The sequence below is a fragment of the Sparus aurata genome, chromosome 5, assembly GCF_900880675.1.
Source record: "Sparus aurata chromosome 5, fSpaAur1.1, whole genome shotgun sequence".
NCBI classification, from domain to species: domain Eukaryota; kingdom Metazoa; phylum Chordata; class Actinopteri; order Spariformes; family Sparidae; genus Sparus; species Sparus aurata.
The window spans coordinates 29523645-29542258 of NC_044191.1; positions in this window are offsets into that span (position 1 = coordinate 29523645).

Genomic DNA, 18614 nt, shown 5'->3' on the forward strand with positions numbered 1-18614 from the left:
TTACACACAAACACACATTCTGTTTTGTAGTTTTGACCCTTGTGGCTTCCCATCCGTTGATCCGCTGACACAGCTACGTATCTGAAATCTAAAATCTCATCTCAAGGTAGATATATATCACACCTGTTTCTCTTCACACTGGACAGTCTGGATGTTGCTCATTTATGCACTGTCACTGCAGGAAACTAGACTCGAGGTGAAATTCACCTCAGCTCTCCTCTGCAAAACTCTCTTTTGCTGCTCTGTTTCCTGCATTGAGAAATAAATCCAGCGATCCACTTTTAGTTACGAGCGAATCAAACCGCTTTGACACACCGTTTAACAGTTGTACTCTGCCTCCAGCCTCCGAGAACAATGGCTGCGTTTGTTAAGTGGTAGCATCTGATGCTTTTTGCTTCCTCCACGACCTTGGAAATGGGTATTCACAGTATCACCGGCGGCAGAAAATACCAAGTCATCAGAAACTGATCAGTAACAGCAGACACACCGAGACGCTTTGTGTTCTTGTAATGTCATGCTGATAACTCAGCGTGAATAATCACTGTTAGGCATTCATAATAATCTTTTTTTCACTTTCGGCGTGTCTTCGCCCTGTTTTCCTTCATCAGAGTGTTTTCATGCTGCTTTCAAATGACAACTCGGATCGTAAACATCCGGTCAGGGAGCTGTTTCGAGAAGCAGGATCGAGCGCGTGCATTCCTTTAACAGGGATTGTAAGATTTTTCAGCCACTTATATTGTCAGATTTTAACTATTATTATATAACACATTTGATGGGCACTAAAAACTAATGATATCAAAAAAATTTAAAGTTATCTGGAGTAAATTGTTCATCTTGCTTCAGGGGCTTTAACTGAACCTCCGTCCTCGTCAAAGTGCCGCGTGTCAACAGTCTCTTTTCTATGTCCCTCGGTCACACTCGGTTTGACAATTTCAGCCTGTCAGTGAATTTGTGGAGTGTGAAAAAGCACAACATTTGATCAATTTGCCCTTGATGACTTCTCGGCTCCGGGGGCTTGACATAAAGGAGAAGATTAGATCATTTAGCAGATGTTTTTTGAAGTGGAATTCTTTCTCCGCGCAGACAAAACTTGAGATGCTCGTCACTTTGAAACTGTAAATCCTGCGGAGCGGTAGACAAATCCTTGACTCCTTTCACTGGTGCTGCTAAAACAATCTTGTGCTGGTGTGGAATTACATTTAGATGTTTTCAAATTCTCTTGAAAATCATTTTGAACTGATCTGCCCGTGTTGTACCTCCGAAATAAACGTCCATTTTTTAAAAATAATTGCTTCTTTTAATGACAAACTAACCAGACGATAAACACAGCGTAGAAAAAATGTCAACATATCCAGTTTTCGCAGAGACATACATTGCCATTACTTTTATTCTGGCAGTCAGATTGCACAAAGTTCAGCCCTAAACACAGCGTCCTAAAAGTACAAAAGTACAACCGAGATTATTTTCTCCCAAACATTAAATGCAAGCAAACATTAAAGTCATATTTCAAACATTTGTAAAAAAGTAAAACCTCAGTCTTCAGCCATGTTTGCAGCTCAGTTGGGGTCCGATCACACAGAGGTGCATCGCCAGGAACGTACGGTACGACCTGCCTGGCTGCCGCTTCTGTCCTGCACCGCACGTTACATTTTTAACAATGAAATATGTTCAGCTTGAGGTATTTTGCATGTTATCACAATCAATTATTTCCCTTTCTCATGTCGCTTTACATCTGAATGTCATAAGGACAAAGTCAAGTGGATCCTGAACTTGCAGCGTTCGTCTCCCGTCTATAACCAGCGACCATACGTTGAATTTCGTGACAACGAAGGTCACCTGACTTTGTATTCCTGTACGTCAAGAGCTCATGAAATGTGGACGACATTAAATGACGAAGAAATGTCTAAAATTCGTGACAAGACATGCAAAATGCCGTAGAAGGTGGCATGCTATTTATACACCCTCCCACGATGTCGTAGATAGATAAATGTGACTGTAGGGATTTTCATAGAAACCAAATTCTAGGGATAAAGTGAATGTTTGACCTGATGATATCACTGCATTAAAAGTTCAGGTATTACCACAGTTCTTTTCTAGCGGGATGTGAATGTCAAGGCAACAGCTGCAGTTGTTGAAACATTTCATTAAAAACATCAAATGCTTTTGACTTTTTGTTGGTGCTGGAGGAAAGGTTAGGGGATCACTAAAGACGATAGGATTCATCCATCTGTCCAGAAATTTCATGGTAATCCATCAGATGGTGAAATCAACTCGAAAAAGAAGAAGAAATGTCAGAGTATTCCGATGGTAATGAGCCTGGACATTCTTGTTTATGAGGCTCCGTGACCGCCTCCATCACCAGAATCCTCCCAGGATGTGTACAGCATGTGTAAACTCGTAAAGAAACCCTCTTTTTCCTTTTTTCGAACCCTCCCTGTGGCTGTTACTGTAAATACAAATATGCTGTCGGTTAACTGCTCTGGTTGAAAAAAGGGGCTGAAAAGTTGGACTGTGGTTTTCCGTTCGAAAAAAAACAACCCACGAAGCTGCCGAATTCTCCCCTTCATCTCTTTTCTTCCCCTCTCGTCTGTTCCTCCACGTCCATCCCTCTCGCTCCTCCACATTAAAGACACGCTGCTAATTCAGAAAAGGTTTGTGTGCAGCTTTTATGTCTCGCAGCTCGACGGCTCAATATCCTGTCTGAGCGAAGAGGAGGAACGTGGGGAAACGAGTGTGTTCAGGGAAGAAGAAACCCCAAACCTCGATCGCTGGTCTGATGGTCTTTTTAAATGAACTTTGACCTACATGACCAGTCAGTTTAACTCCCTCTTGCCGCTTTTGTCATGTGACCGTCTCCCAGCTTGATAATTGGCCCACATCCGCTGACCTTGTTAAAGCTGCCTCGGTTTTATAATGGCTTTTAGCAGCGGCCCAACGGCAGGTCTAATGCTGGTGGTGACATTAGCGCTAGTCTGTATTTACACCTGAGATCCCATCAGATGCAGGGCTAGCCACTACACACCGCCTTAATGCTAATCTGTCCTAATAGATTTAGCATTGATCTGTGAGGCTGTAAAGCGGTTGGCAAGGTGAACAAAAGGTCAAAGGAGAGACCTCTTCCTCTGCATGCTTTGTGGATACTGGTGTCATAACGTGCTCTCATAAGAACCGACTTAAAAGAAAGAAATCCACCCGCTTTGCTCATTTCCTGTGTTGTCTCTGGTGTTACATCACTGAGTATTTGGTGTTTTATCCCCTTGCCTTTGTTGTGGTGCTGAGCGCATAGCTCTTTTAACATGAGGATATGTACTGTATGTCTCTCTGAACCATGACTGAAGACAGACCAGCGTTGTTTAAAGACTTGATGTTTCTTTGCTGCGTCAACCTCTACCTGCATATTTTACTTACATAAAAAGGTAAATGCTCACGTACGCAAGGGCCGTTTCAGACCGGCTGCTTTTCCACCATTTTACTGGGATGCAGCCAAACAAAATTTGCCTCAAGACGAGACCGTGATCCATTCAAGACTCTTCACACAACTAATGTTATATTATGCCAGAGTTTTGCTGGCACGTAATTGTCTTTTGGATCCTTCATGTGCGAGGAATATGTGAAATATGCTGCATTGTCGGCTTCAACTGTGTGTTAAAGTATTTTTATTCTATTCTGTCTTAATTTATCATCCCACACTTATGTCTCTGTTTGTTCATATTGTTTATTTCATAATGTATAAATAATAGTCATTGTTTGTTTATAGTTTATTGTCTTAAATGCATGCACCTTATTCCCCAAGACAAATTTCTTCTTCCTTCTTCAACCCTTCTTGGCAATAAATCTGTTTCTGATTCTGATGCTGTCGGTCAACAAGGACGCCGCTGGTTCAAGTAAACGAGTGACCCTGTTTAGTGGTAGGCAGCTGCTGGAGCTGCCATGGACGGCGCCGGGAGCTTCTGAAGGAATAAACACCCGGAGGCGAGAGGAGCACAGAGTTTATGCTTTAAACCCTTGAGAGTGAAAAGTGGAATCATCCTCACTCATGTTTCTCTGCAGTCAGCAGCGATGAGCCACAGAAATGCCAAAATCCACGCAATGCACTGAAACATCTGGAGCCTCTGGTGAGTTCTGACTTTACTCAGAGGCTAACGCGCTTGGTACCTGCTGTTTCTCGCTACCTGCATATTTAAAAATTGCGGTGCCGTGGTGTGGATATATCCTGTGGTGGTAGCACATTGGGGCGGCTGTGGCTCAGTGGGTAGAGTGGTTCTAGTCTAGTGATCGGAAGGTCACCAGTTCGAATCCAGGCTCCCCCTAGTTGCATGTCAAAGTGTCCTTGAGCAAGATACTGAAATTGCCAAATGAGCAGTTGGCGCCTTGCATGGCGTGAATGTGGTATGGCGCGAAAGTGTACAGCACTTTGAGCTGTCGTTAGGCTGGTAAAGTGCTATAAAAATGCAGACATAGCAGCTAAGGTTATACCGAAATCATGCAAGAAACAAGTTATGTAACTCTGTAGCTGCTTCAGGTAATGTAGTGTGTTACTTTTGTAGCACAGTATACCAACACTCCTCCTGAGCATTATTAAATGGGAAACGCAAAAAAAGCTAATACATGCTTCTGTGTGTGTGTGTGTGTGTGTACTTTCCCCTCTCTTAGACTGATTAACATTGAGTGCAGGGGTCAGTTCTTAGTCCAGTCTACTTCACACTGATCCTATCGGCTGTTATGCAAAAGACTGCAATTCTCTCTCACACACACACACACGGTTGTTGAGGTCGTCATGAGGACAGTAAGATGATGACAGACAGGCAAGTGTGTGTGTGTGTGTGTGTGTGTCTATCATTGTGTACATACATTTGTGTGTGTGTGTGTGTGGCTGTGTGTGTAGGTGGGAGCGATGCAGGAATCATAAGCCTCTTTCACATCGGTGTTGAATAACTCAGTTTCAGTAAATCTTCTTAGTCTGCTCGCTCATCCACAGCCTTCATCTCTCTCCATCGGCTCATCTTCTCGTCTCTCGCTCCCTCCATCCCTCCTTCATCACCCACTTCTAATTTTTACCTTTACCCCTCGTTTTCGGGTGTTCCCTTGCCCTTCGGAATGACGTTACAAGGGGTAAACGGGGACAACCCTGGAAGACCCTGCTATATCATCCGTTGTCGTCGATTGTGTAACCTCTGCGTGGTTTTATGCCGCAGCCCAACGGACTGTGATTGTCCCGTATATTCCCCAGTAAACACACCAACCTCTTCAGTTTTTGCAGTGTCTCTGCAGAGCCCAAAGAATCGGAATCAGTTAATAGCCAAAGAGGTCAGCGTGTTAACCACGGGGAAGTACAGCTACAATCTGCTTAACACCGGCAACAACACAGACATACCAACACACAAATATAAATGCTCTCTATGGTGTAGGTTACGTCTTAGGCTCTGCGTGCAACCATAAATCAGCCTTAATGTGGTGTTTATAGTTGGACCCTTATATTGATGATTCCACATTTAATGACAGTGTTTTCTTAATCCTTCAGGGGGAATTACATTGTCTCCTAAATTATTTGCTGCATAACGATCTCTTTCGTAACGTGCCACTGAAAGTCCGGCATCCCTACGTAACCTTTAGGGATTCCGTGTCTGGCTCAAGGACACATAAGCAAAGTGGATTCCTGTGTCATGAGGGCTTTAACCCTGTTTGTTCTGACTGCACCACCTGACCGGCCCCTTTGACGCAGGGGTCCTTAAAAGTACACACATGATCAGAACCGACGCCGCCGCAACTGAAAAGCCATTGTTTTGTTAAGAAGTTGATTAGAGGCTTATACAGTAAATGTGTGTGTGTGTGTGTGTGTGTGTGAGAGGGAGAGGAGAGCGCACACACACACCGAAAGCTTCTTCTATCTTTATCTGCTCTCTCAATACGTGTAAGAGCTCAGTTGTGGTTTAACAGTATTAGTGCTTACTTAAAGGGTCGCAAGAGTCTCAGTGTCTAAGCCCGTCTCTTGGATTAGCACGACAGCCGAGGAGAGCCTGCACACACACACTAACACACACACACACACACACGCATTTACACACGCACACACTTCTATTTGCATTCCCATGACCATAACAAGCCTTTGATTATCACTCGTGGTGGGTATTCCCCCCCCCCGCCCTGCGCGAGCCTGTTTGCATGGCTGTTAAACAAACCGGGTGTATCTAGAGAGGCATCTTTGTTCCTTTTTCCACACAAAGGCCAAATCCATGAATAGCTCGCATCCACACGTAATTGTCTGATAGCGCTCGGTAAGAAAACACACACCTGATGGCCGTGAATGCACTCCCGACACCTCCTTCCTGACACACACCCACACGCGGGCGGCCTTGCGTGAACAAAACAAACAAATGTGGAGGGCTCACTCAGCAGCAGCAGAGATAATAAAATGTACATGCAAGTGTGTGCACAGGGCCATGCACACACACACACACACGCACACAACAACAACAAAGAGAATGCATTTAAAACAGGCAATAGTGTCTCAAGCTCAGAGGCCGCTGAAGTAGATCAACTTTATCTTTCACTCCGACATAAAAAGACTTTGTGTTTTTTTCGCGGCTGAGCGACTTGGCAGCTACAATTCTGCTTTCTGTTTTATCCGTGTTAAAGTGGGGAGGAAAACTAGAGGAGGGCGCATCAAAAAGAATAGACAGATCAAAAACGCGCACATCAAACAGACGGATCAAAATCCCCCCGGTGGTGCAAAGTTTGACTCTCTGCTTTGGACTTTGAACATCCCCTTCGCTGCTGTAAGATCACCAGATACTATATGGAATAACATTAGGCGAACATAAGATGTGTAAGACCCTACAAAGCAGCCAGAGAGCGTTTCAAGACGAGGGGAGAGCCCCGGCTTTTTGATCTCACGTGTTCTCAAGATCTTACACAACTTGGTGACTTTATCTCATAAGCGCTGAACACCACGATGAATGTACACATTTTAATTGTGATCGCATTTAAAGCCTTAAAAGCTTTCACTCTGAGCTACACAGGCGGACATTTTGGCTGCACTGTTGGCGCGCAGTTGCCCGCACCCTAAACACAAAGGCATGTGGAGATCCCTGCAGTGTGGAGCATGTTGGTGGTGGTGAAGAGTAACAGAAACGTATTACCGATTGTTGTTTTGTGGCGGTTGCCCTGCTGCCGTCTTAAACGAAGGGGGAATCTGACAAATTATCGTTTAACCACTTCCTAATTGAGCAGCAACTGAGAAGTCAATGGATGGCGAAGATCTGGAGGGACGTCACGCTATATTATATAACGTTTCGCCTTCTGTAGACAACACGTAACGTTTGCATCCAACCGCTTCCTAGCCAACATACATGTACATTTTTCTAAAATATCACAGCATATCTTGGGAAACATTTGTTGCCTGGAAGTGGATGTAATCACACGGTAAGGGTAGCTAGGAAGTGGCTGAATGCCAATGGTTTATCAAAAAACATAGTTTTACCTCGAAACTATGGCCCGACGTCAAATCCAGATCTTTTCAGTTCCTGTTCAATTGGGAAGTGGTGAAATAATAACAACTTGTCGGACTCCACACATTTGTATGACTTGAAACCTGGAGCACAGCAGCATACATGTGTGAATACGGTCTATACAAAGCAGAGCTCCCCTTTTCCTTCATTCCATCTTGTTTTCTTTCACCTAGGAGTTTCTTAAGTGCTAAAATATGAAATGAAAAAGTAAAAATCGAATCAGAAATCCATAAAACTTTGATGGTTAGCTGGTACTTTTCTGCTTGACTTTTATTTTGATTTTCTGTAATTGTAACATTTTGTGTGCTGTGCTCCTTCAGAAGAAAACCTCAGTAACTTTTAATATTGTAGCAGGAAACACACAATCAAGGGACTTACAATCCAGGCAAAACATGGTTTGAATAAATAAGTTTCCTTTTGGAAAAAGTTTTTCAGTAAGAATGTGTGAAAACCTTAAATATAACCCTTTAGCTTCGTGAAACATGTTTATCTAAATCACTCTAGTTACTCTGAGGCTGTGTTGAAACTCACAACAGCACTGGCTAAAAGTCTCAAGAGTTCAAAAGTTGAACGTGACTCAACTTTTGCTGCAATGCGGTGCAACATCACCCGGCATGTTGGCCAAATATGTGCACATATTTCGTGTTATTTCTGCTCAACCTGGCAGTTGTGACAGAAGATAAAATAACTGCCACGGTGATAACTTTACTGATCCTGTTTTCTAGCTGTATTCAACCATCAGCGAGGGCGTCAAACTCGAGTACCTCTTACTCAAACCGACCCTCGGCAGTTCTGAAACAACACGCTCCCACCGACGCGGCCTCAAGCTTTTTACTCGGGGCTGTTTTCGGTCTTGGTCACGCAACATTTGAGGTGGCGAGGGGGGAAGGAGCTAGGTTGAAGTCAACGTCCGATGCAAACACACCACACATCATTTCAGGCATTCACTCAAACCTTTTTTTTTAAACACAAGAACAAGTTTGCGCCACAGTGAAAAAAAGATATAAATCCATTTCAAAACACGCACATTTTAACAGCAGCACAATTATGTCACCATTACAAAATGGAGAGCATACTTTTCGTCCATTTCGCTGACATGCATTCACAGTGTTTCACGCTAATGGTAACATCAGAGTCGCTTCCTTTCTTCACAATAAAGCACCGTGAATGTGACCACATGTGCTAACGGCTGGATAATGGCTACAGAGTTACATGACGTCTTCATTAAAATTGATTTCTCAGCATTTAAAGTGATTTGTTGTGTTTTATCCGCTGTGATATATAACATAAGCCATGCTCTGCCCACACCACTCTTTGAACTTTAGTGTGTGTGTTGATTAGCCGGCTCCTTTTTTTTTTTTGCGCTCGACCATCTGCAGTAGATCATGGCAGCTCCGACTGCCACTACACATGTAAGGACGCTCGGAGTAACCGCCAAAGCCTCTTAAAAGAAAACATCCACACAGTCCGGCACCCTTTATTCTCTCCCAACGACATCCAACCCCGTTCCTGCTTGTTGTTTTTGTGATCAGAAACACAGACGGACGTCCTGGTGGCTCCAGGCCAAGACACACAAGCCACATTGTGGGCTTGCAACCGGCTCATCTCCTTTGTTGCATGTCACCTCCGCCGCGCCTATTAGACTCCGCTAAAACAGGAAAGCCATGAAATAAAACAAAGCCAGAGAGGCAAAAAAAAATAAAAATCAGTGCAATATATAACGTAACAAAGCAGGATGAAACGGAGCAGAGGCGAAGCAGGTCTGTCTGACAGACTGAAACCCATCTGGACCTGATCTCCTCCGCAGCACCGCAGCGCTGCTCCACATGCTGCCTTTGATACGGCTCGGCTCGCAGCTGGACTTGATAAAAAAACTGGAGGTTCTTGTGGTACGTACGTAGGGTTTATGTGTGTGTGTGTGTGTCTGTGTGTGCGTTTATGTGTGTTTGCAAGTTTTAATGTGTGCGTTCTCGCCTCACACTGTGTCACTTCCACATCGTCTAGTTGCAAACCCCCCCCCCCCCCACCATACACACACCTACCCAAACACACACACACACACACACACACACAGACGCACATGTTTTCCATTTAGGTTTTAATTTCCCTCCTTCTCCCCTTTTCCTTTCGTCTGTTTAAACAGCCGGCAAGCTGCCTGTAAAAGCCCTGATCTGTTTACATGATGGGCTGCCTGGTGCTAGGCTGTTTAATGCACAGTCATAAATTATACAAGAACTCTGCAAACTGGGAATGAACACCATACTGCGGCTTCAACAAATGCCAAAAACCTGTTTCACATAGCTTGGATCCGGGACACCCTCCAACTATAGAATAAGTGGATTTTTTTCCCCCCCCTACATGCAGATAAGAGGAAAACCACACAATGAAGGAAAAATCCCCGACATGCAATATACAAATTTAGTGATAAATCAGCCATATATAATTGATTATTTCCCTATAATGTCATTTGAATCTAAAGCACATTCCTTCTACTTCCTGGAAAGTAAGATCTTGTCTGTGCGCACAAGCCACTGTGTATAAAATACTGCCATTGCAAATGTTAATCAATGACTCACTTTGTGTGATTGTCATCAGCCGAGCCTACAAACTATAAGATGGTCCCCTAAAGCATCAGAGCCTGTTTTATGTGGAAATACAGTGAATTAATGATATGACACACAATCAAGATGCTGATGCCTTTAGACTTTATCTTGACCTTTCAGCTGAGCTGTTCCTTCAGGGATCAAGAGACGACAAGTCTGGGTAAATTAGCTCGGGGATCAATGAAAACAAACAGTGCAGAGATAAGGCTCTGCTAATAATGAGGCAAACGCACTCACTGTGAATAAACTGAAGCTGTGTTTCTTCGTTTATACCCCGTGAACCACCTCAGAGATATTAGGCTCTCTTAGTATCACCACAATGACTGATGCAATAGAGAGGTGTAGTTTGTAGTCCAAAAACATAGAAATCAGCTCACATTTTTTCACTTCTGGTTCCTTCGTCTCAAAGATAATGGGTTTTATTAAATATTGTTTTGCCCTGAAGTAAGGTCTACGATACCACAGGCTTAAGATACGTCATTAAATGTCCCAAAAGTGAATAATAAAGCTCTTACGTGACTTGAAAGCGGTGGCTGCTTATAAGCGGCTAAATGATTCTACAGAAGTCGAAAGGGATATTAAAAATCATCACGCTGAATTCAGAGAGGAGACTCATGTCGACTAGTCTGGCTTTACAGGCAGACTCTTGTTGCAAACTATTATTACTCTGACTTCACATCTTGTCGATTGATAAAATCATACAAAAATGTCTTTAGTAACTGTGTAGGAACACGTTTAAAAGTGGCATGGTAGCCTAATATCAGCTTTTTACTTCTAGCAATATAATTTACGCTTCGAAAATCTTCGTGTACGTATTATAAGTATGTTAAAAACACCTACGTGATGATCTTATTGATTGAAATGCTAAAAACCCTCTGTACAAAAAAGGAACAGTCAACTATTTACAAGACATACAAAGCGAACTGTTGAGTGTTTTAACAAAGTTACGGATGAGAAAGCACGGAGATAACTGAAAACCGTAAATCGGATATATGTCACTCTTAAGTGTGCGAGTGTCAGCCGACTTTATTCACCTGTTTCCTGCTAACGTTAGCAGGTACTGCAGTGCAAGTAGCACTCATGCTTGGTTTACTGTCTGCAACTTCAGTTTCAGCTTGTGTATCTGAACCTTTCATTTTACCTCTGCTTTACATCTTATCATCACAGTTTTAGTTCAGCTCATAACTAATAGATAACGTATGCATGCACGCCGTAAATTAACGTGACCACATACCAAAGACCAAACTTATTTCAAAGACATTTCAGCGCAAGTAGTCTGATTGAGTACCTGTATGTTTTTGAGTTATTTCATACCGCAGTTTTGGGAATGGTGGAGGTACGGCACAACACAAGCAAGACGGCGATCATCATGACGGTGAAACAAGACCTAAGAGACTGAAATATCTTTGACAGCCATCAGAACCAGATTCTATCTACTTCCGCTGCAGTTTTTAATCCCATATTTACAGTCGTGCTTCCTCCGTTGTGATGAGGATGTATGCGTAGCATTAGCATGAATAAACCGATCGCCGTGATGAAAGAAAACCATGTTCACATATGTTATCTCCATCATCTTCAGTTTTAGTCGGCAATCACTGCTCTCTGAAGGCTTGAAACCAGAGACCGGGGTGGATGATGTCATCCGTAGACCAACGGCGAGCATGAGAGACTCTCTGAACATATGACAGCGGTGATTTACTGGAGGTACGGCAGGGCGGGGGGGGGGGGGGATTTAGTACGCTCATACCTGTAGGCAGAACAGTAAAAAAATCCAACAAGGTTGCAGTGAGTTCACAGCCACTGAAGGTGCTTTTTCATGAGGTGAACGGTTTATTGTATGTCTAAAATATCCAAACGGCTACAAAGGATACGTGACAAAGCTCAGGGCAGACTAGAAGAATGGTTGGCTGTTATGCATATGAGCTGAGTGAACGTTAGCGCCAAACTTGTCCGGGACAAAATTTGAATGACAAGATCTGATAAGCCCGAAGTGGCAAAACAGTAATGTTAGCTTTATAGTCGCCGTGCTGCTACTGTCACATTCAAATAACTTATAAAGATCATTACCGTACAAAGGGAGCGTTCAGTTTCCCCTCCAGGCGAGCTATGAAACATAGAAAAGACGGTTCTTTGAATAATTAGTGACTGATAAGGTTTTTATTGTTAAAATTCTTAACTCCCTCAATGAAATCCAGAGACTATGAATATGCAATTGTTCCATTCTCAGTGTGAAGGCGCATCACGTTGCACTTCTGTATGTTGTAGAAAGAGCGCCGCAGGGATTATGTTTTATTTGCAGGGCCGACCTTGAAGTTAGCAGATCTGCAAGTTGGAAAATTTGAATTGTTTGAACGTAAAGCGAGTGAGTAGATGAGTTTCTGTGTTCGGTCTGATGACGTTTTAACGTGACAGCTCCTGTAGTCTTATCTCACCACTTGTTAACCACGCCACTGTGCTTGTTTAACCCAGCTGTGCGTCCCGACCTCCTCCCTGTACCAACGATTCCACTCTTTATACTCCTCCTCACTTCCTCATTTGCAACGGTGATGATTACTACCGTTGCCAGAGGTGGCCACCGTAAAAAGAAATGTAAATGTGGGTGATAAAAAACAGCTTTTATAGTCTACCTGTATGATCAGGACAGGCTGCTACTGATATAGTTGATGTCGTAGAACAAACTCTGAAAATCTCTTCAGCTTGTGTTCAACACCGACTCTCTTCTTTTCTCGTGTCCAATCAATTAAATGCTAACAAATTTCCAGCTTTTTGACTAATTCCTGCAGAGCTCTATTGAACCACGTTTGGCTTCCAAAAATCGTTGCGATGTTCCAAGATTGCGCAATTAAATCCATACATGCCTCAAACCAAGATTTAAGGTGAGAACAGAGAAACTGAAGCGGCAATAAACAAAATACAAAGGAAGCGCCAGAATAAATGTTATCTGGAGATAGGTTTAAGATTTACGTGTCTTTAGGTTAAATGTTCTGTTTCTCTCTCGTCACAATGCTCTGCTGTTGCTCTGGTTAGGTTTCGGCACAAAACTACATGGTAAGGCTCAGAAAAACATTGTGGTTTGGCTTTAAATACCCGTTTAAGTTGCTGAAAAGAAGAATTCCAGTCACAAATATCAGGTTTTGTCACCACAAACACTGCTAGAAATTGTCCTGAGTGAACCTTAAAAATATTCAATGGTGTCACGCTTACAAATACTTTAACACATAAAGGCTGAAACACAGACTCGGGCTGCAGCCTCGTTGCATGTAACTCCATCATCCCCTCCAACTCCTGATATGAATGTTGGGTGATAAACATGTAATGTAAACATGACATGGTACATATCCGTGGTTTGCAGAAACGTTAACTTGCGACTGGCCTGGGAAAACATATTTTTGAACAGAGGCGGACTTAGATTTGATTAAATATGCAATTGCAAGGTGTATTTGAGCACAAGAACATTCAAAAGAGTCAAAATACACCCAAAGAAAGAAAAGTTTTGATGGAGCAAGCAGAGTAGATTCACTTGGTCTGTTTGCTTCGTGAGTCCTCACTTGCAGCAGTGTGTGTTGACACTACAGATTAGTGACTCTGTCCCCTACATTGTTGAAATCTTTGGGTGAAAGCAGATCCTGCCAAATATTGAACTGTGAAGTGTGCTCCTTCCTGAGTGAGCCACACACTCTTCAGACGTACATCTTCCCGAAGACTGCCATTGTTGAAATATGTATTAAATCCCTCGCGCCTCTTCTCCTCCTCTCACGCAGAATCGCAGTCCAAGAAGACGGGATTAGGCACAAAGGGACTCAAATTCTCCCGAAGAGGAAACCGAGCGGCGCCCTCGACTCGCTCGTCCAAAATAGAGAGAGAGAGAGAGAGAGAGGCAGACAGGCGGGGTGACGGTATTCAAATGATGTCCTTGGTTGTCCATTAAAAACAGAAGAGTCAAAACAAAACAAAAGAGCTCCATGGGACAGCTCGGCCAGAACCCTCACGCAAATCATCTGCTGTTGACACACACACCACCTCATGACCATGAATACACTCTTTAACACCCTCTCCTCACACACACGCACACACGCACAACCACACACATTGAGACTAACCAAACTAACCAAATGCGCATACACACACACACACACACACACACACACACATTCAAATAGCGCATAGCCCAACAAAACACACATGTTTGCATATAAGCTCACACACACACACACACACACACACATCACACCAACGCTCTTCTTGTGGTAAGTGCGATGAGAGTGGGATCACTCCATTTGTCGTCCCACACAAAGCTGCTTGTTCAGTCATTATCTGGGAGAGCCTCTTCTCTCCTCTACAGGCAAGATGACCGGGTCACCGCTAAAATAGCCTCTTCTCCCTCATGTCACTCCTCTCTCTCTCTCTCTCTCTCTCTCCCTCCACCACTCTGTCTCCCTCCTCTTTTATAAACAAAGCTCGACCATTTGTTTTTAGCCACTAAAATCCGAAAGAAATGGGACATTTGCAAACCAAATGAGGCTTATATGGCAGGTTCTTGTACCCCATCCAAAGCAGAGGCTAATTGTGTGCTTCTCCACTCTAAACAAATGACGGGGAGAAAGAGAGAGAGTGAGGGAGAGAAAGAGGGAGAGACTTGTGAAATGAATGAGGGGATGGGCTATTTGTTAAGGAAATCAGGAGGCCAGTGAGATCATGTGCAATTATCCATTTGCCTGGTGACTGTTGCTGTCTGATCACCAAAGCAGAACACAAAGTATCACCGGACCAGTTTAGAAACACACAGCGGAGAAACACGCGCTTTGTTTACCTACCGAGACCTCCTGGTACACCTTCCTTAAGTGGGCCTGTATTCTCTAACTACATAAGCCATTAATGGTTACCTTGAAATCTTAATCCCGTAATCGTATTGTGCTCACTGCACAGGCCGCAGTCTGAGTTAACAAAATGTGCTGCCAACCTGACCTTAAGCAGAGACTTTCACAGCGCTCCTAGCTACGTAATGTTGCTATTCATTGAAGTGAAGGTCCTTTGTGCAGCGTGCTGTTGATTTGAGAAATAATATAAAACCTTTCAACATACTTCACATCACTGATCTAAGTATAACAATGATGAAAACCCATTTCCACGTAAGACTGTACTTAGCTGTACAGTACGCTCAAATAATAATCATCCCCAAGTATTTTCATTATCTGTAAATCTTCCATATAATTCTATTTCTCAGGTTCGATAAAGCATCACATTAACGCAAAGTCTTTCTATAAAGTTGAGCCAGTGTTCTATATAAATTGCGTGTTTTCAAGTGTTTATTATTCAAGTATTGTACGTTAAAGTAATATACTTCAAATTGTTTTTCTGTTTCTGAGCTGCTCTTGCGCAACACTTAACCGGTAGGATGTAGCCAATCAGAGGCAGAGTAGGGCGGGTCATGCCGAGCAAGGTAGTGTGATCAAAAATAACGGCGCTACAGCTGGTAACCATGACTGCAGTACAGCAGTATATATATTTTATAACACATATATATATCTATATATTTATACAACGACTCCAAACCAGGTGTTTAATGCAGTGTTTTCTGTCGGAGAGAGGGACCCCCTATGGCGTGAGCATAATATGACCTGTTTAAATTTAACCATTTACAATGAACTTAAGTTAGATAATTAGATTGAGTTATTTACTGTGTTTTAGTTAATTATCTTCTTTAATGTGATAGTTTGTGAGTATTATCCGCTACCCATCGGCTTTTCACGTTAGTCAAAGCGTTTGTTTATAATAAACCTCAAAGTTAAATGCATCTACATATTCTTCAAATAAAGTGTTAAATATTTAAAGTGCATAAAACGCATCAAGAATAAACTCTAATCTTTTGCTTTGCTCATAAAAAGTAGTTTAAATAGCTTTCACGCCTTCATTCACATACATATCTATCTGTTAAATGTGATGTTACACCGTGTTGCTCTCTTTATCTGTGACAAACTGCAGTCTGGTGATGTGGCATCTAAAGATCTCGGCTGTGATAGGAAGTTTTGAGGTGAGTTTAGGACTGACGTGTGCTGAGGTGTAGATGAGACGTCACTGGGTGGATGCAGATGATGTGTAGTAAATATGACTAACTGAACTATTAATCTCCAAAAGTGATTTTGCTCAGCAGATGCTTCCCTGCGTCGATGAGGGGAAGACAGTCTTGTCATTTCCTCGATCTGAAAAGGCAACGTACCAGAAATGTTCCTGATGACCTCTTTCTATTGTAACTCGGGGAAATGTAAATGTATTGTAACATTTAGCTGTTGTCTCAGGTTCTGCTTTTATGCGTTTAATGAAGAGATTGAAGTGCATTCAGGGAACTATGTGCTACCAAAACACTCCACTAACATACTAAATTAAAGTTGATGCAGTTCTGTTTCTGTTCAGCTGTGAATCCAGCAAATAGCTAAACATTGTGATTAGTTTACATTACAAGACAATCTGACTGGATTAGCTCATGGAAGAAGGTCAAGACAAGTGTTAACAAACACAGAAAAAAACGACTAAGTGGGATCAAACATGCACACACACACACACACACACACACACAATGGTTGTCCATGCACGCCGCTGTGATTAACAGTACCACCCACTGAACTGCACCTGTGTGTGTGTGTTTATGTGCGAGTGTTGGTGAGAGCTAGGAAAAAGGTCACGACTGGTCACAGTCAGGAGTCTCTCATATGGACTGGATCAGCCGCTGAAGAGGTCAGAGGTTACAAGGCCAGGGGTTGAGCCCCCCAAGCCAATCCCAGGTCAGTGTGGAGCTGAGAGGGCTTTCCATGTGAAGTGAGCGGTGCTTAGATGGGATAAGTGCAGCACAGGGAACCTTGAGCCTGATTTAAGAGCCAGCTTCAACCACCTCACCAATCGTGACGTGGCCACTTTATTACATCTGTTGTGAGTCAGTTACTAAGTATTTAGTTAATTAGCCGGGCAGGTTTGTCAGGTCTTACCAACTATAAATATGTGACAGCAAGTCCGGAAAGAGTGGTGTGAGTCACTCATTTGTCGTCAGTCACGCATTATGTTTGATGGTTAAAGTTGTGGCGTCGAGTAACAATTCCAACGAGGAACAATAACCGACGGCATCGTTTCATCTTTGGTCCTGAGTTTAGAGGAAGTTTGGGTTCACCTCACTGATCCTCTGACCAGCGTCACACTCTGTAAAAAGTACCCAAAAGTCATACTTGAGTAAAAGCAAAGATATCCTGTTAAAATCAATTAAGTCAATTATACATATCTTTACTTATATGTGTATATTGTATATGGTGGATTTAGTGATACTTTTCTGAATCAGCAATTGTAAATCTGATTGTCTGTAAAATTGATTAATTCAAAGCTGAGCTCCTTTGGCTCGGATGCAGCAAGAAATCTGCAAAGTAACCTGTAACTCAAGCTAAAGTTACATAAATGTAATGGAGTAACCGCAGATGTACTTCTGCTTGGACTACACAGTAAAATCGGGACGTTAGAATCAAAAATATTTTAACCATCATGCTTTTAACACATCTCTCTATAAACACCAGTATTGTTTTGAATCCATGTCTGTTTGGCTATGATGTAATTGTGATGTCACTTATTTCTTATCATTTCAAGTCATCATAACGATCTGGATGCCACCTGTGGACTAACACTCAAAGTGTAGCCTAATTGCTAGTCCAAGCCTCTCTGTGTGCCTTTTTGCATGTTAGTGCCTGTTTTTGTTCCCAATTTGAGCGTATTAAAAATATTTACTCCTCTACTCTTTTTTTTTTTTTTTGGTCATGTGCACTGTTGATCTGTTTCTGTCAATTGTTTCTGTCTGGGTTTGTGTGCTTGGATGATAACACGCCGTTCTGCGAATTTTATGAGCCCACTACAAATCAGGATTTCCCCTGGCAAGTTTCCTTTTTTTCTTTGCATGGAAACACTATTCACACTAGGAGCAATAAACAGTTTTGAAGTGATGTAACTGGTAACAGGACCTCACAATACGACTTTAAAGTTGTGGTTTGGGGTTTGTCCCTGGACTCCTATTCCGTAGCTATCTCCATGGCTTACTCTAAAACTTATGAAAAACATAAACTGTAAGATTCCTGTGGTACGCAAAGTAACTTCAAGCTCTACGACATAACTTTGCACACTGGTATAGTATTATTACATAGACATGGAGAAGAGGACACATTTGGTGTTGATTTGCCGTGACACTTGTTAGGAAGGTTCACAGCAGAAAGAAACACAGCATTTATCTTTCTGTGTGTGTGTGTGTGTGTGTGCGTGAGGGCTGATTCGTTTGTGTATTTGCGTTCGTGCGCGTGACCACGTGTATGTGCGAACGTGCACGCGCACATCTTTTAACCCCCACCGCTCCCGCTGAGCCCACGTTACTTTGATTGACAGGTGAGACTTGCCTTCACAGACCGCACAGCCCGCCCTGCGCGCCTCCGGAATGGCAGCTCCTCGCTGCTCCCTGATTGGCCAGAATCCGCGTAGCTCA